General features: G+C 51.6%; 12 non-coding genes across 12 annotated transcripts; all 12 read right to left on the bottom strand.

The window, feature by feature from the left end:
• Window positions 1-590: 590 nt before the first annotated feature.
• On the bottom strand, window positions 591-663 carry trnat-cgu (transfer RNA threonine (anticodon CGU)). The gene has a single exon. It is a non-coding gene; the product is annotated as a tRNA-Thr (tRNA).
• A 1,246-nt stretch (window positions 664-1,909) lies between these two features.
• trnat-ugu (transfer RNA threonine (anticodon UGU)) lies at window positions 1,910-1,982 on the bottom strand. The gene has a single exon. It is a non-coding gene; the product is annotated as a tRNA-Thr (tRNA).
• Window positions 1,983-3,228: 1,246 nt separating this feature from the next.
• Window positions 3,229-3,301, bottom strand: trnat-ugu (transfer RNA threonine (anticodon UGU)). Its single transcript has one exon. It is a non-coding gene; the product is annotated as a tRNA-Thr (tRNA).
• Window positions 3,302-4,548: 1,247 nt separating this feature from the next.
• On the bottom strand, window positions 4,549-4,621 carry trnat-cgu (transfer RNA threonine (anticodon CGU)). Its single transcript has one exon. It is a non-coding gene; the product is annotated as a tRNA-Thr (tRNA).
• A 1,246-nt stretch (window positions 4,622-5,867) lies between these two features.
• On the bottom strand, window positions 5,868-5,940 carry trnat-ugu (transfer RNA threonine (anticodon UGU)). The gene has a single exon. It is a non-coding gene; the product is annotated as a tRNA-Thr (tRNA).
• Window positions 5,941-7,187: 1,247 nt separating this feature from the next.
• Window positions 7,188-7,260, bottom strand: trnat-cgu (transfer RNA threonine (anticodon CGU)). Its single transcript has one exon. It is a non-coding gene; the product is annotated as a tRNA-Thr (tRNA).
• Window positions 7,261-8,506: 1,246 nt separating this feature from the next.
• Window positions 8,507-8,579, bottom strand: trnat-ugu (transfer RNA threonine (anticodon UGU)). The gene has a single exon. It is a non-coding gene; the product is annotated as a tRNA-Thr (tRNA).
• Window positions 8,580-9,825: 1,246 nt separating this feature from the next.
• trnat-ugu (transfer RNA threonine (anticodon UGU)) lies at window positions 9,826-9,898 on the bottom strand. Its single transcript has one exon. It is a non-coding gene; the product is annotated as a tRNA-Thr (tRNA).
• Window positions 9,899-11,144: 1,246 nt separating this feature from the next.
• trnat-ugu (transfer RNA threonine (anticodon UGU)) lies at window positions 11,145-11,217 on the bottom strand. Its single transcript has one exon. It is a non-coding gene; the product is annotated as a tRNA-Thr (tRNA).
• Window positions 11,218-15,076: 3,859 nt separating this feature from the next.
• On the bottom strand, window positions 15,077-15,149 carry trnat-cgu (transfer RNA threonine (anticodon CGU)). Its single transcript has one exon. It is a non-coding gene; the product is annotated as a tRNA-Thr (tRNA).
• Window positions 15,150-16,395: 1,246 nt separating this feature from the next.
• Window positions 16,396-16,468, bottom strand: trnat-ugu (transfer RNA threonine (anticodon UGU)). The gene has a single exon. It is a non-coding gene; the product is annotated as a tRNA-Thr (tRNA).
• Window positions 16,469-17,714: 1,246 nt separating this feature from the next.
• trnat-ugu (transfer RNA threonine (anticodon UGU)) lies at window positions 17,715-17,787 on the bottom strand. The gene has a single exon. It is a non-coding gene; the product is annotated as a tRNA-Thr (tRNA).
• Window positions 17,788-18,689: the final 902 nt, after the last annotated feature.

The raw sequence follows: 18,689 nt of genomic DNA on the forward strand, positions 1-18,689 counted from the left end.
TTCCCTAAAGCTGGAATCGAGCCTGGCTCCCTAGCGCTGTGAGGCAGCAGTGCGAACCACTGAGCGACTGGTTGGGCGGAATGGCCTGTTTCCAAACTGGAGGGATCCTATGCCTCTGAGATTTCTGACAATCACCGGGAGACCTAATTGGGAATTGTCATTCGCTCGCTTGGAGTGACTGAGGTCAGCGATCTCAAAGTTAAATCCGTGAACACACACAGCCCCGTTCTTTGCCTGCAGAAAAAAGAAGTTTGTGGATTTCAACTGAACGCTGTAAGTGACAAAAACAGAAGTTGCAGGAAAAGCTCAACAGGTCTGAGACGAGAAATGAGAGTCGACAGGTGTCTGTCACTTCAGGGTAATGACCCTGGTGTTTCAGACATCAGTTCCCAAGCTCTTGACAAAAACAGCAGCTATCAGTCCAACAGGGTTATTCAGGAGCGCGACTCGTTCATTTGGTGATTGCGGGTGAACGCCGTAGCTTCCAAATAAGCCGGTTAGACGACAAGCTGGCGTTGAGCTTGAACATAGCATCCTACAGTCTCATGCCAAGCGTTGTAAACTGAGTGGGCGCTGGAGACATGGCTGAGAGGCCCCAGTGAGATTTGAACTCACGACTTCTGGTTTACGAGACCAGCGCTCTAACCGCTGAGCTATGGAGCCGGGTGGCCCGGCGCACTGCACTGGATTGGTTAACACTGGCTGACTCAAATACTTGGGACACAGGTTTCAATCGACTCTCGCGTCACCGTCTGTCCAGTTTGAACATTCTGCCCGTGTGTGCGTGGGTTTGCTCCGGCTGCTCCGGTTACCGCTCTCAGTACAAAGATGTGTAGCTTCTGCGGGATTGGCCATGCTTCATTGTCCCATTGTGTACGGTGATAGTGCGGGCCCGGTGGATTCTCCAGCATTAAATGTGGAATGATGCGGAATGGGTCTGGGTCGATTGCTCTCTGCAGGGTCGGTGTGGACGAGATTAGAATAAATTAGATTGGCTACAGTGTGGAAACAGGACCTTCAGCCCAACAAGTCCACATCGATCCTCTGAAGAGTAACCCACCCAGACCCGTTTCACTCTGAATAATGCACCTATGACTAGGGGCAATTTAGAACTTCCTGTAGAAGGGCTCATGCCCGAAACGTCGATTCTCCTGCTCCTTGGATGCTGCCTGACCTGCTGCGCTTTTCCAGCAATACATTTTCAGCTCAGCAATTTAGAATGGCCAATTCAGCCGGCCTGCACGTCTTTGGACTGTGAGAGCAAACCGGAGCAAACCCACGCAGACTCTGGGAGAATGTGCAAAGTCGACACAGACTCGATTCCCTAAAGCTGGAATCGAGCCTGGCTCCCTAGCGCTGTGAGGCAGCAGTGCGAACCACTGAGCGACTGGTTGGGCGGAATGGCCTGTTTCCAAACTGGAGGGATCCTATGCCTCTGAGATTTCTGACAATCACCGGGAGACCTAATTGGGAATTGTCATTCGCTCGCTTGGAGTGACTGAGGTCAGCGATCTCAAAGTTAAATCCGTGAACACACACAGCCCCGTTCTTTGCCTGCAGAAGAAAGAAGTTTGTGGATTTCAACTGAACGCTGTAAGTGACAAAAACAGAAGTTGCAGGAAAAGCTCAACAGGTCTGAGACGAGAAATGAGAGTCGACAGGTGTCTGTCACTTCAGGGTAATGACCCTGGTGTTTCAGACATCAATTCCCAAGCTCTTGACAAAAACAGCAGCTATCAGTCCAAGAGGGTTATTCAGGAGCGCGACTCGTTCATTTGGTGATTGCGGGTGAACGCCGTAGCTTCCAAATAAGCCGGTTAGACGACAAGCTGGCGTTGAGCTTGAACATAGCATCCTACAGTCTCATGCCAAGCGTTGAAACTGAGTGGGCGCTGGAGACATGGCTGAGAGGCCCCAGTGAGATTTGAACTCACGACCCCTGGTTTACAAGACCAGCGCTCTAACCGCTGAGCTATGGAGCCGGGTGGCCCGGCGCACTGCACTGGATTGGTTAACACTGGCTGACTCAAGTACTTGGGACACAGGTTTCAATCGACTCTCGCCTCACCGTCTGTACAGTTTGAACATTCTGCCCGTGTGTGCGTGGGTTTGCTCCGGCTGCTCCGGTTACCGCTCTCAGTCCAAAGATGTGTAGCTTCAGCGGGATTGGCCATGCTTCCTTGTCCCATTGTGTACGGTGATAGTGCGGGCCCGGTGGATTCGTCAGCATTAAATGTGGAATGATGCGGAATGGGTCTGGGTCGATTGCTCTCTGCAGGGTCGGTGTGGACGAGATTAGAATAAATTAGATTGGCTACAGTGTGGAAACAGGACCTTCAGCCCAACAAGTCCACATCGATCCTCTGAAGAGTCACCCACCCAGACCCGTTTCACTCTGAATAATGCACCTATGACTAGGGGCAATTTAGAACTTCCTGTAGAAGGGCTCATGCCCGAAACGTCGATTCTCCTGCTCATTGGATGCTGCCGGACCTGCTGCGCTTTTCCAGCAATACATTTTCAGCTCAGCAATTTAGAATGGCCAATTCAGCCGGCCTGCACGTCTTTGGACTGTGAGAGCAAACCGGAGCAAACCCACGCAGACTCTGGGAGAATGTGCAAAGTCGACACAGACTCGATTCCCTAAAGCTGGAATCGAGCCTGGCTCCCTAGCGCTGTGAGGCAGCAGTGCGAACCACTGAGCGACTGGTTGGGCGGAATGGCCTGTTTCCAAACTGGAGGGATCCTATGCCTCTGAGATTTCTGACAATCACCGGGAGACCTAATTGGGAATTGTCATTCGCTCGCTTGGAGTGACTGAGGTCAGCGATCTCAAAGTTAAATCCGTGAACACACACAGCCCCGTTCTTTGCCTGCAGAAAAAAGAAGTTTGTGGATTTCAACTGAACGCTGTAAGTGACAAAAACAGAAGTTGCAGGAAAAGCTCAACAGGTCTGAGACGAGAAATGAGAGTCGACAGGTGTCTGTCACTTCAGGGTAATGACCCTGGTGTTTCAGACATCAATTCCCAAGCTCTTGACAAAAACAGCAGCTATCAGTCCAAGAGGGTTATTCAGGAGCGCGACTCGTTCATTTGGTGATTGCGGGTGAACGCCGTAGCTTCCAAATAAGCCGGTTAGACGACAAGCTGGCGTTGAGCTTGAACATAGCATCCTACAGTCTCATGCCAAGCGTTGAAACTGAGTGGGCGCTGGAGACATGGCTGAGAGGCCCCAGTGAGATTTGAACTCACGACCCCTGGTTTACAAGACCAGCGCTCTAACCGCTGAGCTATGGAGCCGGGTGGCCCGGCGCACTGCACTGGATTGGTTAACACTGGCTGACTCAAGTACTTGGGACACAGGTTTCAATCGACTCTCGCCTCACCGTCTGTACAGTTTGAACATTCTGCCCGTGTGTGCGTGGGTTTGCTCCGGCTGCTCCGGTTACCGCTCTCAGTCCAAAGATGTGTAGCTTCAGCGGGATTGGCCATGCTTCCTTGTCCCATTGTGTACGGTGATAGTGCGGGCCCGGTGGATTCGTCAGCATTAAATGTGGAATGATGCGGAATGGGTCTGGGTCGATTGCTCTCTGCAGGGTCGGTGTGGACGAGATTAGAATAAATTAGATTGGCTACAGTGTGGAAACAGGACCTTCAGCCCAACAAGTCCACATCGATCCTCTGAAGAGTCACCCACCCAGACCCGTTTCACTCTGAATAATGCACCTATGACTAGGGGCAATTTAGAACTTCCTGTAGAAGGGCTCATGCCCGAAACGTCGATTCTCCTGCTCATTGGATGCTGCCGGACCTGCTGCGCTTTTCCAGCAATACATTTTCAGCTCAGCAATTTAGAATGGCCAATTCAGCCGGCCTGCACGTCTTTGGACTGTGAGAGCAAACCGGAGCAAACCCACGCAGACTCTGGGAGAATGTGCAAAGTCGACACAGACTCGATTCCCTAAAGCTGGAATCGAGCCTGGCTCCCTAGCGCTGTGAGGCAGCAGTGCGAACCACTGAGCGACTGGTTGGGCGGAATGGCCTGTTTCCAAACTGGAGGGATCCTATGCCTCTGAGATTTCTGACAATCACCGGGAGACCTAATTGGGAATTGTCATTCGCTCGCTTGGAGTGACTGAGGTCAGCGATCTCAAAGTTAAATCCGTGAACACACACAGCCCCGTTCTTTGCCTGCAGAAAAAAGAAGTTTGTGGATTTCAACTGAACGCTGTAAGTGACAAAAACAGAAGTTGCAGGAAAAGCTCAACAGGTCTGAGACGAGAAATGAGAGTCGACAGGTGTCTGTCACTTCAGGGTAATGACCCTGGTGTTTCAGACATCAGTTCCCAAGCTCTTGACAAAAACAGCAGCTATCAGTCCAACAGGGTTATTCAGGAGCGCGACTCGTTCATTTGGTGATTGCGGGTGAACGCCGTAGCTTCCAAATAAGCCGGTTAGACGACAAGCTGGCGTTGAGCTTGAACATAGCATCCTACAGTCTCATGCCAAGCGTTGTCAACTGAGTGGGCGCTGGAGACATGGCTGAGAGGCCCCAGTGAGATTTGAACTCACGACTTTTGGTTTACGAGACCAGCGCTCTAACCGCTGAGCTATGGAGCCGGGTGGCCCGGCGCACTGCACTGGATTGGTTAACACTGGCTGACTCAAATACTTGGGACACAGGTTTCAATCGACTCTCGCGTCACCGTCTGTCCAGTTTGAACATTCTGCCCGTGTGTGCGTGGGTTTGCTCCGGCTGCTCCGGTTACCGCTCTCAGTACAAAGATGTGTAGCTTCTGCGGGATTGGCCATGCTTCATTGTCCCATTGTGTACGGTGATAGTGCGGGCCCGGTGGATTCTCCAGCATTAAATGTGGAATGATGCGGAATGGGTCTGGGTCGATTGCTCTCTGCAGGGTCGGTGTGGACGAGATTAGAATAAATTAGATTGGCTACAGTGTGGAAACAGGACCTTCAGCCCAACAAGTCCACATCGATCCTCTGAAGAGTAACCCACCCAGACCCGTTTCACTCTGAATAATGCACCTATGACTAGGGGCAATTTAGAACTTCCTGTAGAAGGGCTCATGCCCGAAACGTCGATTCTCCTGCTCCTTGGATGCTGCCTGACCTGCTGCGCTTTTCCAGCAATACATTTTCAGCTCAGCAATTTAGAATGGCCAATTCAGCCGGCCTGCACGTCTTTGGACTGTGAGAGCAAACCGGAGCAAACCCACGCAGACTCTGGGAGAATGTGCAAAGTCGACACAGACTCGATTCCCTAAAGCTGGAATCGAGCCTGGCTCCCTAGCGCTGTGAGGCAGCAGTGCGAACCACTGAGCGACTGGTTGGGCGGAATGGCCTGTTTCCAAACTGGAGGGATCCTATGCCTCTGAGATTTCTGACAATCACCGGGAGACCTAATTGGGAATTGTCATTCGCTCGCTTGGAGTGACTGAGGTCAGCGATCTCAAAGTTAAATCCGTGAACACACACAGCCCCGTTCTTTGCCTGCAGAAGAAAGAAGTTTGTGGATTTCAACTGAACGCTGTAAGTGACAAAAACAGAAGTTGCAGGAAAAGCTCAACAGGTCTGAGACGAGAAATGAGAGTCGACAGGTGTCTGTCACTTCAGGGTAATGACCCTGGTGTTTCAGACATCAATTCCCAAGCTCTTGACAAAAACAGCAGCTATCAGTCCAAGAGGGTTATTCAGGAGCGCGACTCGTTCATTTGGTGATTGCGGGTGAACGCCGTAGCTTCCAAATAAGCCGGTTAGACGACAAGCTGGCGTTGAGCTTGAACATAGCATCCTACAGTCTCATGCCAAGCGTTGAAACTGAGTGGGCGCTGGAGACATGGCTGAGAGGCCCCAGTGAGATTTGAACTCACGACCCCTGGTTTACAAGACCAGCGCTCTAACCGCTGAGCTATGGAGCCGGGTGGCCCGGCGCACTGCACTGGATTGGTTAACACTGGCTGACTCAAGTACTTGGGACACAGGTTTCAATCGACTCTCGCCTCACCGTCTGTACAGTTTGAACATTCTGCCCGTGTGTGCGTGGGTTTGCTCCGGCTGCTCCGGTTACCGCTCTCAGTCCAAAGATGTGTAGCTTCAGCGGGATTGGCCATGCTTCCTTGTCCCATTGTGTACGGTGATAGTGCGGGCCCGGTGGATTCGTCAGCATTAAATGTGGAATGATGCGGAATGGGTCTGGGTCGATTGCTCTCTGCAGGGTCGGTGTGGACGAGATTAGAATAAATTAGATTGGCTACAGTGTGGAAACAGGACCTTCAGCCCAACAAGTCCACATCGATCCTCTGAAGAGTCACCCACCCAGACCCGTTTCACTCTGAATAATGCACCTATGACTAGGGGCAATTTAGAACTTCCTGTAGAAGGGCTCATGCCCGAAACGTCGATTCTCCTGCTCATTGGATGCTGCCGGACCTGCTGCGCTTTTCCAGCAATACATTTTCAGCTCAGCAATTTAGAATGGCCAATTCACCCGGCCTGCACGTCTTTGGACTGTGAGAGCAAACCGGAGCAAACCCACGCAGACTCTGGGAGAATGTGCAAAGTCGACACAGACTCGATTCCCTAAAGCTGGAATCGAGCCTGGCTCCCTAGCGCTGTGAGGCAGCAGTGCGAACCACTGAGCGACTGGTTGGGCGGAATGGCCTGTTTCCAAACTGGAGGGATCCTATGCCTCTGAGATTTCTGACAATCACCGGGAGACCTAATTGGGAATTGTCATTCGCTCGCTTGGAGTGACTGAGGTCAGCGATCTCAAAGTTAAATCCGTGAACACACACAGCCCCGTTCTTTGCCTGCAGAAAAAAGAAGTTTGTGGATTTCAACTGAACGCTGTAAGTGACAAAAACAGAAGTTGCAGGAAAAGCTCAACAGGTCTGAGACGAGAAATGAGAGTCGACAGGTGTCTGTCACTTCAGGGTAATGACCCTGGTGTTTCAGACATCAATTCCCAAGCTCTTGACAAAAACAGCAGCTATCAGTCCAACAGGGTTATTCAGGAGCGCGACTCGTTCATTTGGTGATTGCGGGTGAACGCCGTAGCTTCCAAATAAGCCGGTTAGACGACAAGCTGGCGTTGAGCTTGAACATAGCATCCTACAGTCTCATGCCAAGCGTTGTCAACTGAGTGGGCGCTGGAGACATGGCTGAGAGGCCCCAGTGAGATTTGAACTCACGACTTCTGGTTTACGAGACCAGCGCTCTAACCGCTGAGCTATGGAGCCGGGTGGCCCGGCGCACTGCACTGGATTGGTTAACACTGGCTGACTCAAATACTTGGGACACAGGTTTCAATCGACTCTCGCGTCACCGTCTGTCCAGTTTGAACATTCTGCCCGTGTGTGCGTGGGTTTGCTCCGGCTGCTCCGGTTACCGCTCTCAGTACAAAGATGTGTAGCTTCTGCGGGATTGGCCATGCTTCATTGTCCCATTGTGTACGGTGATAGTGCGGGCCCGGTGGATTCTCCAGCATTAAATGTGGAATGATGCGGAATGGGTCTGGGTCGATTGCTCTCTGCAGGGTCGGTGTGGACGAGATTAGAATAAATTAGATTGGCTACAGTGTGGAAACAGGACCTTCAGCCCAACAAGTCCACATCGATCCTCTGAAGAGTAACCCACCCAGACCCGTTTCACTCTGAATAATGCACCTATGACTAGGGGCAATTTAGAACTTCCTGTAGAAGGGCTCATGCCCGAAACGTCGATTCTCCTGCTCCTTGGATGCTGCCTGACCTGCTGCGCTTTTCCAGCAATACATTTTCAGCTCAGCAATTTAGAATGGCCAATTCAGCCGGCCTGCACGTCTTTGGACTGTGAGAGCAAACCGGAGCAAACCCACGCAGACTCTGGGAGAATGTGCAAAGTCGACACAGACTCGATTCCCTAAAGCTGGAATCGAGCCTGGCTCCCTAGCGCTGTGAGGCAGCAGTGCGAACCACTGAGCGACTGGTTGGGCGGAATGGCCTGTTTCCAAACTGGAGGGATCCTATGCCTCTGAGATTTCTGACAATCACCGGGAGACCTAATTGGGAATTGTCATTCGCTCGCTTGGAGTGACTGAGGTCAGCGATCTCAAAGTTAAATCCGTGAACACACACAGCCCCGTTCTTTGCCTGCAGAAAAAAGAAGTTTGTGGATTTCAACTGAACGCTGTAAGTGACAAAAACAGAAGTTGCAGGAAAAGCTCAACAGGTCTGAGACGAGAAATGAGAGTCGACAGGTGTCTGTCACTTCAGGGTAATGACCCTGGTGTTTCAGACATCAATTCCCAAGCTCTTGACAAAAACAGCAGCTATCAGTCCAAGAGGGTTATTCAGGAGCGCGACTCGTTCATTTGGTGATTGCGGGTGAACGCCGTAGCTTCCAAATAAGCCGGTTAGACGACAAGCTGGCGTTGAGCTTGAACATAGCATCCTACAGTCTCATGCCAAGCGTTGAAACTGAGTGGGCGCTGGAGACATGGCTGAGAGGCCCCAGTGAGATTTGAACTCACGACCCCTGGTTTACAAGACCAGCGCTCTAACCGCTGAGCTATGGAGCCGGGTGGCCCGGCGCACTGCACTGGATTGGTTAACACTGGCTGACTCAAGTACTTGGGACACAGGTTTCAATCGACTCTCGCCTCACCGTCTGTACAGTTTGAACATTCTGCCCGTGTGTGCGTGGGTTTGCTCCGGCTGCTCCGGTTACCGCTCTCAGTCCAAAGATGTGTAGCTTCAGCGGGATTGGCCATGCTTCCTTGTCCCATTGTGTACGGTGATAGTGCGGGCCCGGTGGATTCGTCAGCATTAAATGTGGAATGATGCGGAATGGGTCTGGGTCGATTGCTCTCTGCAGGGTCGGTGTGGACGAGATTAGAATAAATTAGATTGGCTACAGTGTGGAAACAGGACCTTCAGCCCAACAAGTCCACATCGATCCTCTGAAGAGTCACCCACCCAGACCCGTTTCACTCTGAATAATGCACCTATGACTAGGGGCAATTTAGAACTTCCTGTAGAAGGGCTCATGCCCGAAACGTCGATTCTCCTGCTCATTGGATGCTGCCGGACCTGCTGCGCTTTTCCAGCAATACATTTTCAGCTCAGCAATTTAGAATGGCCAATTCAGCCGGCCTGCACGTCTTTGGACTGTGAGAGCAAACCGGAGCAAACCCACGCAGACTCTGGGAGAATGTGCAAAGTCGACACAGACTCGATTCCCTAAAGCTGGAATCGAGCCTGGCTCCCTAGCGCTGTGAGGCAGCAGTGCGAACCACTGAGCGACTGGTTGGGCGGAATGGCCTGTTTCCAAACTGGAGGGATCCTATGCCTCTGAGATTTCTGACAATCACCGGGAGACCTAATTGGGAATTGTCATTCGCTCGCTTGGAGTGACTGAGGTCAGCGATCTCAAAGTTAAATCCGTGAACACACACAGCCCCGTTCTTTGCCTGCAGAAAAAAGAAGTTTGTGGATTTCAACTGAACGCTGTAAGTGACAAAAACAGAAGTTGCAGGAAAAGCTCAACAGGTCTGAGACGAGAAATGAGAGTCGACAGGTGTCTGTCACTTCAGGGTAATGACCCTGGTGTTTCAGACATCAATTCCCAAGCTCTTGACAAAAACAGCAGCTATCAGTCCAACAGGGTTATTCAGGAGCGCGACTCGTTCATTTGGTGATTGCGGGTGAACGCCGTAGCTTCCAAATAAGCCGGTTAGACGACAAGCTGGCGTTGAGCTTGAACATAGCATCCTACAGTCTCATGCCAAGCGTTGAAACTGAGTGGGCGCTGGAGACATGGCTGAGAGGCCCCAGTGAGATTTGAACTCACGACCCCTGGTTTACAAGACCAGTGCTCTAACCGCTGAGCTATGGAGCCGGGTGGTCCGGCGCACTGCGCTGGATTGGTTAACACTGGCTGACTCAAATACTTGGGACACAGGTTTCAATCGACTCTCGCCTCACCGTCTGTCCAGTTTGAACATTCTGCCCGTGTGTGCGTGGGTTTGCTCCGGCTGCTCCGGTTACCGCTCTCAGTCCAAAGATGTGTAGCTTCTGCGGGATTGGCCATGCTTCATTGTCCCATTGTGTACGGTGATAGTGCGGGCCCGGTGGATTCGTCAGCATTAAATGTGGAATGATGCGGAATGGGTCTGGGTCGATTGCTCTCTGCAGGGTCGGTGTGGACGAGATTAGAATAAATTAGATTGGCTACAGTGTGGAAACAGGACCTTCAGCCCAACAAGTCCACATCGATCCTCTGAAGAGTAACCCACCCAGACCCGTTTCACTCTGAATAATGCACCTATGACTAGGGGCAATTTAGAACTTCCTGTAGAAGGGCTCATGCCCGAAACGTCGATTCTCCTGCTCCTTGGATGCTGCCTGACCTGCTGCGCTTTTCCAGCAATACATTTTCAGCTCAGCAATTTAGAATGGCCAATTCAGCCGGCCTGCACGTCTTTGGACTGTGAGAGCAAACCGGAGCAAACCCACGCAGACTCTGGGAGAATGTGCAAAGTCGACACAGACTCGATTCCCTAAAGCTGGAATCGAGCCTGGCTCCCTAGCGCTGTGAGGCAGCAGTGCGAACCACTGAGCGACTGGTTGGGCGGAATGGCCTGTTTCCAAACTGGAGGGATCCTATGCCTCTGAGATTTCTGACAATCACCGGGAGACCTAATTGGGAATTGTCATTCGCTCGCTTGGAGTGACTGAGGTCAGCGATCTCAAAGTTAAATCCGTGAACACACACAGCCCCGTTCTTTGCCTGCAGAAAAAAGAAGTTTGTGGATTTCAACTGAACGCTGTAAGTGACAAAAACAGAAGTTGCAGGAAAAGCTCAACAGGTCTGAGACGAGAAATGAGAGTCGACAGGTGTCTGTCACTTCAGGGTAATGACCCTGGTGTTTCAGACATCAATTCCCAAGCTCTTGACAAAAACAGCAGCCATCAGTCCAACAGGGTTATTCAGGAGCGCGACTCGTTCATTTGGTGATTGCGGGTGAACGCCTTAGCTTCCAAATAAGCCGGTTAGACGACAAGCTGGCGTTGAGCTTGAACATAGCATCCTACAGTCTCATGCCAAGCGTTGAAACTGAGTGGGCGCAGGAGACATGGCTGAGAGGGCCCAGTGAGATTTGAACTCACGACCCCTGGTTTACAAGACCAGTGCTCTAACCGCTGAGCTATGGAGCCGGGTGGTCCGGCGCACTGCGCTGGATTGGTTAACACTGGCTGACTCAAATACATGGGACACAGGTTTCAATCGACTCTCGCCTCACCGTCTGTACAGTTTGAACATTCTGCCCGTGTGTGCGTGGGTTTGCTCCGGCTGCTCCGGTTACCGCTCTCAGTCCAAAGATGTGTAGCTTCTGCGGGATTGGCCATGCTTCATTGTCCCATTGTGTACGGTGATAGTGCGGGCCCGGTGGATTCGTCAGCATTAAATGTGGAATGATGCGGAATGGGTCTGGGTCGATTGCTCTCTGCAGGGTCGGTGTGGACGAGATTAGAATAAATTAGATTGGCTACAGTGTGGAAACAGGACCTTCAGCCCAACAAGTCCACATCGATCCTCTGAAGAGTCACCCACCCAGACCCGTTTCACTCTGAATAATGCACCTATGACTAGGGGCAATTTAGAACTTCCTGTAGAAGGGCTCATGCCCGAAACGTCGATTCTCCTGCTCATTGGATGCTGCCGGACCTGCTGCGCTTTTCCAGCAATACATTTTCAGCTCAGCAATTTAGAATGGCCAATTCAGCCGGCCTGCACGTCTTTGGACTGTGAGAGCAAACCGGAGCAAACCCACGCAGACTCTGGGAGAATGTGCAAAGTCGACACAGACTCGATTCCCTAAAGCTGGAATCGAGCCTGGCTCCCTAGCGCTGTGAGGCAGCAGTGCGAACCACTGAGCGACTGGTTGGGCGGAATGGCCTGTTTCCAAACTGGAGGGATCCTATGCCTCTGAGATTTCTGACAATCACCGGGAGACCTAATTGGGAATTGTCATTCGCTCGCTTGGAGTGACTGAGGTCAGCGATCTCAAAGTTAAATCCGTGAACACACACAGCCCCGTTCTTTGCCTGCAGAAAAAAGAAGTTTGTGGATTTCAACTGAACGCTGTAAGTGACAAAAACAGAAGTTGCAGGAAAAGCTCAACAGGTCTGAGACGAGAAATGAGAGGCGACAAGTGTCTGTCACTTCAGGGTAATGACCCTGGTGTTTCAGACATCAATTCCCAAGCTCTTGACAAAAACAGCAGCTATCAGTCCAACAGGGTTATTCAGGAGCGCGACTCGTTCATTTGGTGATTGCGGGTGGACGCCGTAGCTTCCAAATAAGCCGGTTAGACGACAAGCTGGCGTTGAGCTTGAACATAGCATCCTACAGTCTCATGCCAAGCGTTGAAACTGAGTGGGCGCTGGAGACATGGCTGAGAGGCCCCAGTAAGATTTGAACTCACGACCCCTGGTGCTCTAACCGCTGAGCTATGGAGCCGGGTGGTCCGGCGCACTGCGCTGGATTGGTTAACACTGGCTGACTCAAATACATGGGACACAGGTTTCAATCGACTCTCGCCTCACCGTCTGTACAGTTTGAACATTCTGCCCGTGTGTGCGTGGGTTTGCTCCGGCTGCTCCGGTTACCGCTCTCAGTCCAAAGATGTGTAGCTTCTGCGGGATTGGCCATGCTTCATTGTCCCATTGTGTACGGTGATAGTGCGGGCCCGGTGGATTCGTCAGCATTAAATGTGGAATGATGCGGAATGGGTCTGGGTCGATTGCTCTCTGCAGGGTCGGTGTGGACGAGATTAGAATAAATTAGATTGGCTACAGTGTGGAAACAGGACCTTCAGCCCAACAAGTCCACATCGATCCTCTGAAGAGTAACCCACCCAGACCCGTTTCACTCTGAATAATGCACCTATGACTAGGGGCAATTTAGAACTTCCTGTAGAAGGGCTCATGCCCGAAACGTCGATTCTCCTGCTCCTTGGATGCTGCCTGACCTGCTGCGCTTTTCCAGCAATACATTTTCAGCTCAGCAATTTAGAATGGCCAATTCAGCCGGCCTGCACGTCTTTGGACTGTGAGAGCAAACCGGAGCAAACCCACGCAGACTCTGGGAGAATGTGCAAAGTCGACACAGACTCGATTCCCTAAAGCTGGAATCGAGCCTGGCTCCCTAGCGCTGTGAGGCAGCAGTGCGAACCACTGAGCGACTGGTTGGGCGGAATGGCCTGTTTCCAAACTGGAGGGATCCTATGCCTCTGAGATTTCTGACAATCACCGGGAGACCTAATTGGGAATTGTCATTCGCTCGCTTGGAGTGACTGAGGTCAGCGATCTCAAAGTTAAATCCGTGAACACACACAGCCCCGTTCTTTGCCTGCAGAAAAAAGAAGTTTGTGGATTTCAACTGAACGCTGTAAGTGACAAAAACAGAAGTTGCAGGAAAAGCTCAACAGGTCTGAGACGAGAAATGAGAGTCGACAGGTGTCTGTCACTTCAGGGTAATGACCCTGGTGTTTCAGACATCAATTCCCAAGCTCTTGACAAAAACAGCAGCTATCAGTCCAACAGGGTTATTCAGGAGCGCGACCCGTTCATTTGGTGATTGCGGGTGAACGCCGTAGCTTCCAAATAAGCCGGTTAGACGACAAGCTGGCGTTGAGCTTGAACATAGCATCCTACAGTCTCATGCCAAGCGTTGAAACTGAGTGGGCGCTGGAGACATGGCTGAGAGGCCCCAGTGAGATTTGAACTCACGACCCCTGGTGCTCCAACCGCTGAGCTATGGAGCCGGGTGTTCCGGCGCACTGCACTGGATTGGTTAACACTGGCTGACTCAAATACATGGGACACAGGTTTCAATCGACTCTCGCCTCACCGTCTGTACAGTTTGAACATTCTGCCCGTGTGTGCGTGGGTTTGCTCCGGCTGCTCCGGTTACCGCTCTCAGTCCAAAGATGTGTAGCTTCTGCGGGATTGGCCATGCTTCATTGTCCCATTGTGTACGGTGATAGTGCGGGCCCGGTGGATTCGTCAGCATTAAATGTGGATTGATGCGGAATGGGTCTGGGTCGATTGCTCTCTGCAGGGTCGGTGTGGACGAGATTAGAATAAATTAGATTGGCTACAGTGTGGAAACAGGACCTTCAGCCCAACAAGTCCACATCGATCCTCTGAAGAGTAACCCACCCAGACCCGTTTCACTCTGAATAATGCACCTATGACTAGGGGCAATTTAGAACTTCCTGTAGAAGGGCTCATGCCCGAAACGTCGATTCTCCTGCTCCTTGGATGCTGCCTGACCTGCTGCGCTTTTCCAGCAATACATTTTCAGCTCAGCAATTTAGAATGGCCAATTCAGCCGGCCTGCACGTCTTTGGACTGTGAGAGCAAACCGGAGCAAACCCACGCAGACTCTGGGAGAATGTGCAAAGTCGACACAGACTCGATTCCCTAAAGCTGGAATCGAGCCTGGCTCCCTAGCGCTGTGAGGCAGCAGTGCGAACCACTGAGCGACTGGTTGGGCGGAATGGCCTGTTTCCAAACTGGAGGGATCCTATGCCTCTGAGATTTCTGACAATCACCGGGAGACCTAATTGGGAATTGTCATTCGCTCGCTTGGAGTGACTGAGGTCAGCGATCTCAAAGTTAAATCCGTGAACACACACAGCCCCGTTCTTTGCCTGCAGAAAAAAGAAGTTTGTGGATTTCAACTGAACGCTGTAAGTGACAAAAACAGAAGTTGCAGGAAAAGCTCAACAGGTCTGAGACGAGAAATGAGAGTCGACAGGTGTCTGTCACTTCAGGGTAATGACCCTGGTGTTTCAGACATCAGTTCCCAAGCTCTTGACAAAAACAGCAGCTATCAGTCCAACAGGGTTATTCAGGAGCGCGACTCGTTCATTTGGTGATTGCGGGTGAACGCCGTAGCTTCCAAATAAGCCGGTTAGACGACAAGCTGGCGTTGAGCTTGAACATAGCATCCTACAGTCTCATGCCAAGCGTTGTCAACTGAGTGGGCGCTGGAGACATGGCTGAGAGGCCCCAGTGAGATTTGAACTCACGACTTTTGGTTTACGAGACCAGCGCTCTAACCGCTGAGCTATGGAGCCGGGTGGCCCGGCGCACTGCACTGGATTGGTTAACACTGGCTGACTCAAATACTTGGGACACAGGTTTCAATCGACTCTCGCGTCACCGTCTGTCCAGTTTGAACATTCTGCCCGTGTGTGCGTGGGTTTGCTCCGGCTGCTCCGGTTACCGCTCTCAGTACAAAGATGTGTAGCTTCTGCGGGATTGGCCATGCTTCATTGTCCCATTGTGTACGGTGATAGTGCGGGCCCGGTGGATTCTCCAGCATTAAATGTGGAATGATGCGGAATGGGTCTGGGTCGATTGCTCTCTGCAGGGTCGGTGTGGACGAGATTAGAATAAATTAGATTGGCTACAGTGTGGAAACAGGACCTTCAGCCCAACAAGTCCACATCGATCCTCTGAAGAGTAACCCACCCAGACCCGTTTCACTCTGAATAATGCACCTATGACTAGGGGCAATTTAGAACTTCCTGTAGAAGGGCTCATGCCCGAAACGTCGATTCTCCTGCTCCTTGGATGCTGCCTGACCTGCTGCGCTTTTCCAGCAATACATTTTCAGCTCAGCAATTTAGAATGGCCAATTCAGCCGGCCTGCACGTCTTTGGACTGTGAGAGCAAACCGGAGCAAACCCACGCAGACTCTGGGAGAATGTGCAAAGTCGACACAGACTCGATTCCCTAAAGCTGGAATCGAGCCTGGCTCCCTAGCGCTGTGAGGCAGCAGTGCGAACCACTGAGCGACTGGTTGGGCGGAATGGCCTGTTTCCAAACTGGAGGGATCCTATGCCTCTGAGATTTCTGACAATCACCGGGAGACCTAATTGGGAATTGTCATTCGCTCGCTTGGAGTGACTGAGGTCAGCGATCTCAAAGTTAAATCCGTGAACACACACAGCCCCGTTCTTTGCCTGCAGAAGAAAGAAGTTTGTGGATTTCAACTGAACGCTGTAAGTGACAAAAACAGAAGTTGCAGGAAAAGCTCAACAGGTCTGAGACGAGAAATGAGAGTCGACAGGTGTCTGTCACTTCAGGGTAATGACCCTGGTGTTTCAGACATCAATTCCCAAGCTCTTGACAAAAACAGCAGCTATCAGTCCAACAGGGTTATTCAGGAGCGCGACTCGTTCATTTGGTGATTGCGGGTGAACGCCGTAGCTTCCAAATAAGCCGGTTAGACGACAAGCTGGCGTTGAGCTTGAACATAGCATCCTACAGTCTCATGCCAAGCGTTGAAACTGAGTGGGCGCTGGAGACATGGCTGAGAGGCCCCAGTGAGATTTGAACTCACGACCCCTGGTTTACAAGACCAGCGCTCTAACCGCTGAGCTATGGAGCCGGGTGGCCCGGCGCACTGCACTGGATTGGTTAACACTGGCTGACTCAAGTACTTGGGACACAGGTTTCAATCGACTCTCGCCTCACCGTCTGTACAGTTTGAACATTCTGCCCGTGTGTGCGTGGGTTTGCTCCGGCTGCTCCGGTTACCGCTCTCAGTCCAAAGATGTGTAGCTTCAGCGGGATTGGCCATGCTTCCTTGTCCCATTGTGTACGGTGATAGTGCGGGCCCGGTGGATTCGTCAGCATTAAATGTGGAATGATGCGGAATGGGTCTGGGTCGATTGCTCTCTGCAGGGTCGGTGTGGACGAGATTAGAATAAATTAGATTGGCTACAGTGTGGAAACAGGACCTTCAGCCCAACAAGTCCACATCGATCCTCTGAAGAGTCACCCACCCAGACCCGTTTCACTCTGAATAATGCACCTATGACTAGGGGCAATTTAGAACTTCCTGTAGAAGGGCTCATGCCCGAAACGTCGATTCTCCTGCTCATTGGATGCTGCCGGACCTGCTGCGCTTTTCCAGCAATACATTTTCAGCTCAGCAATTTAGAATGGCCAATTCAGCCGGCCTGCACGTCTTTGGACTGTGAGAGCAAACCGGAGCAAACCCACGCAGACTCTGGGAGAATGTGCAAAGTCGACACAGACTCGATTCCCTAAAGCTGGAATCGAGCCTGGCTCCCTAGCGCTGTGAGGCAGCAGTGCGAACCACTGAGCGACTGGTTGGGCGGAATGGCCTGTTTCCAAACTGGAGGGATCCTATGCCTCTGAGATTTCTGACAATCACCGGGAGACCTAATTGGGAATTGTCATTCGCTCGCTTGGAGTGACTGAGGTCAGCGATCTCAAAGTTAAATCCGTGAACACACACAGCCCCGTTCTTTGCCTGCAGAAAAAAGAAGTTTGTGGATTTCAACTGAACGCTGTAAGTGACAAAAACAGAAGTTGCAGGAAAAGCTCAACAGGTCTGAGACGAGAAATGAGAGTCGACAGGTGTCTGTCACTTCAGGGTAATGACCCTGGTGTTTCAGACATCAATTCCCAAGCTCTTGACAAAAACAGCAGCTATCAGTCCAAGAGGGTTATTCAGGAGCGCGACTCGTTCATTTGGTGATTGCGGGTGAACGCCGTAGCTTCCAAATAAGCCGGTTAGACGACAAGCTGGCGTTGAGCTTGAACATAGCATCCTACAGTCTCATGCCAAGCGTTGAAACTGAGTGGGCGCTGGAGACATGGCTGAGAGGCCCCAGTGAGATTTGAACTCACGACCCCTGGTTTACAAGACCAGCGCTCTAACCGCTGAGCTATGGAGCCGGGTGGCCCGGCGCACTGCACTGGATTGGTTAACACTGGCTGACTCAAGTACTTGGGACACAGGTTTCAATCGACTCTCGCCTCACCGTCTGTACAGTTTGAACATTCTGCCCGTGTGTGCGTGGGTTTGCTCCGGCTGCTCCGGTTACCGCTCTCAGTCCAAAGATGTGTAGCTTCAGCGGGATTGGCCATGCTTCCTTGTCCCATTGTGTACGGTGATAGTGCGGGCCCGGTGGATTCGTCAGCATTAAATGTGGAATGATGCGGAATGGGTCTGGGTCGATTGCTCTCTGCAGGGTCGGTGTGGACGAGATTAGAATAAATTAGATTGGCTACAGTGTGGAAACAGGACCTTCAGCCCAACAAGTCCACATCGATCCTCTGAAGAGTCACCCACCCAGACCCGTTTCACTCTGAATAATGCACCTATGACTAGGGGCAATTTAGAACTTCCTGTAGAAGGGCTCATGCCCGAAACGTCGATTCTCCTGCTCATTGGATGCTGCCGGACCTGCTGCGCTTTTCCAGCAATACATTTTCAGCTCAGCAATTTAGAATGGCCAATTCAGCCGGCCTGCACGTCTTTGGACTGTGAGAGCAAACCGGAGCAAACCCACGCAGACTCTGGGAGAATGTGCAAAGTCGACACAGACTCGATTCCCTAAAGCTGGAATCGAGCCTGGCTCCCTAGCGCTGTGAGGCAGCAGTGCGAACCACTGAGCGACTGGTTGGGCGGAATGGCCTGTTTCCAAACTGGAGGGATCCTATGCCTCTGAGATTTCTGACAATCACCGGGAGACCTAATTGGGAATTGTCATTCGCTCGCTTGGAGTGACTGAGGTCAGCGATCTCAAAGTTAAATCCGTGAACACACACAGCCCCGTTCTTTGCCTGCAGAAAAA

This window comes from Chiloscyllium plagiosum, unplaced genomic scaffold, assembly GCF_037043375.1.
Source record: "Chiloscyllium plagiosum isolate Xiang-an unplaced genomic scaffold, Cpla_swu_hap1 HiC_scaffold_38, whole genome shotgun sequence".
Classification (NCBI taxonomy): Eukaryota; Metazoa; Chordata; class Chondrichthyes; order Orectolobiformes; family Hemiscylliidae; genus Chiloscyllium; species Chiloscyllium plagiosum.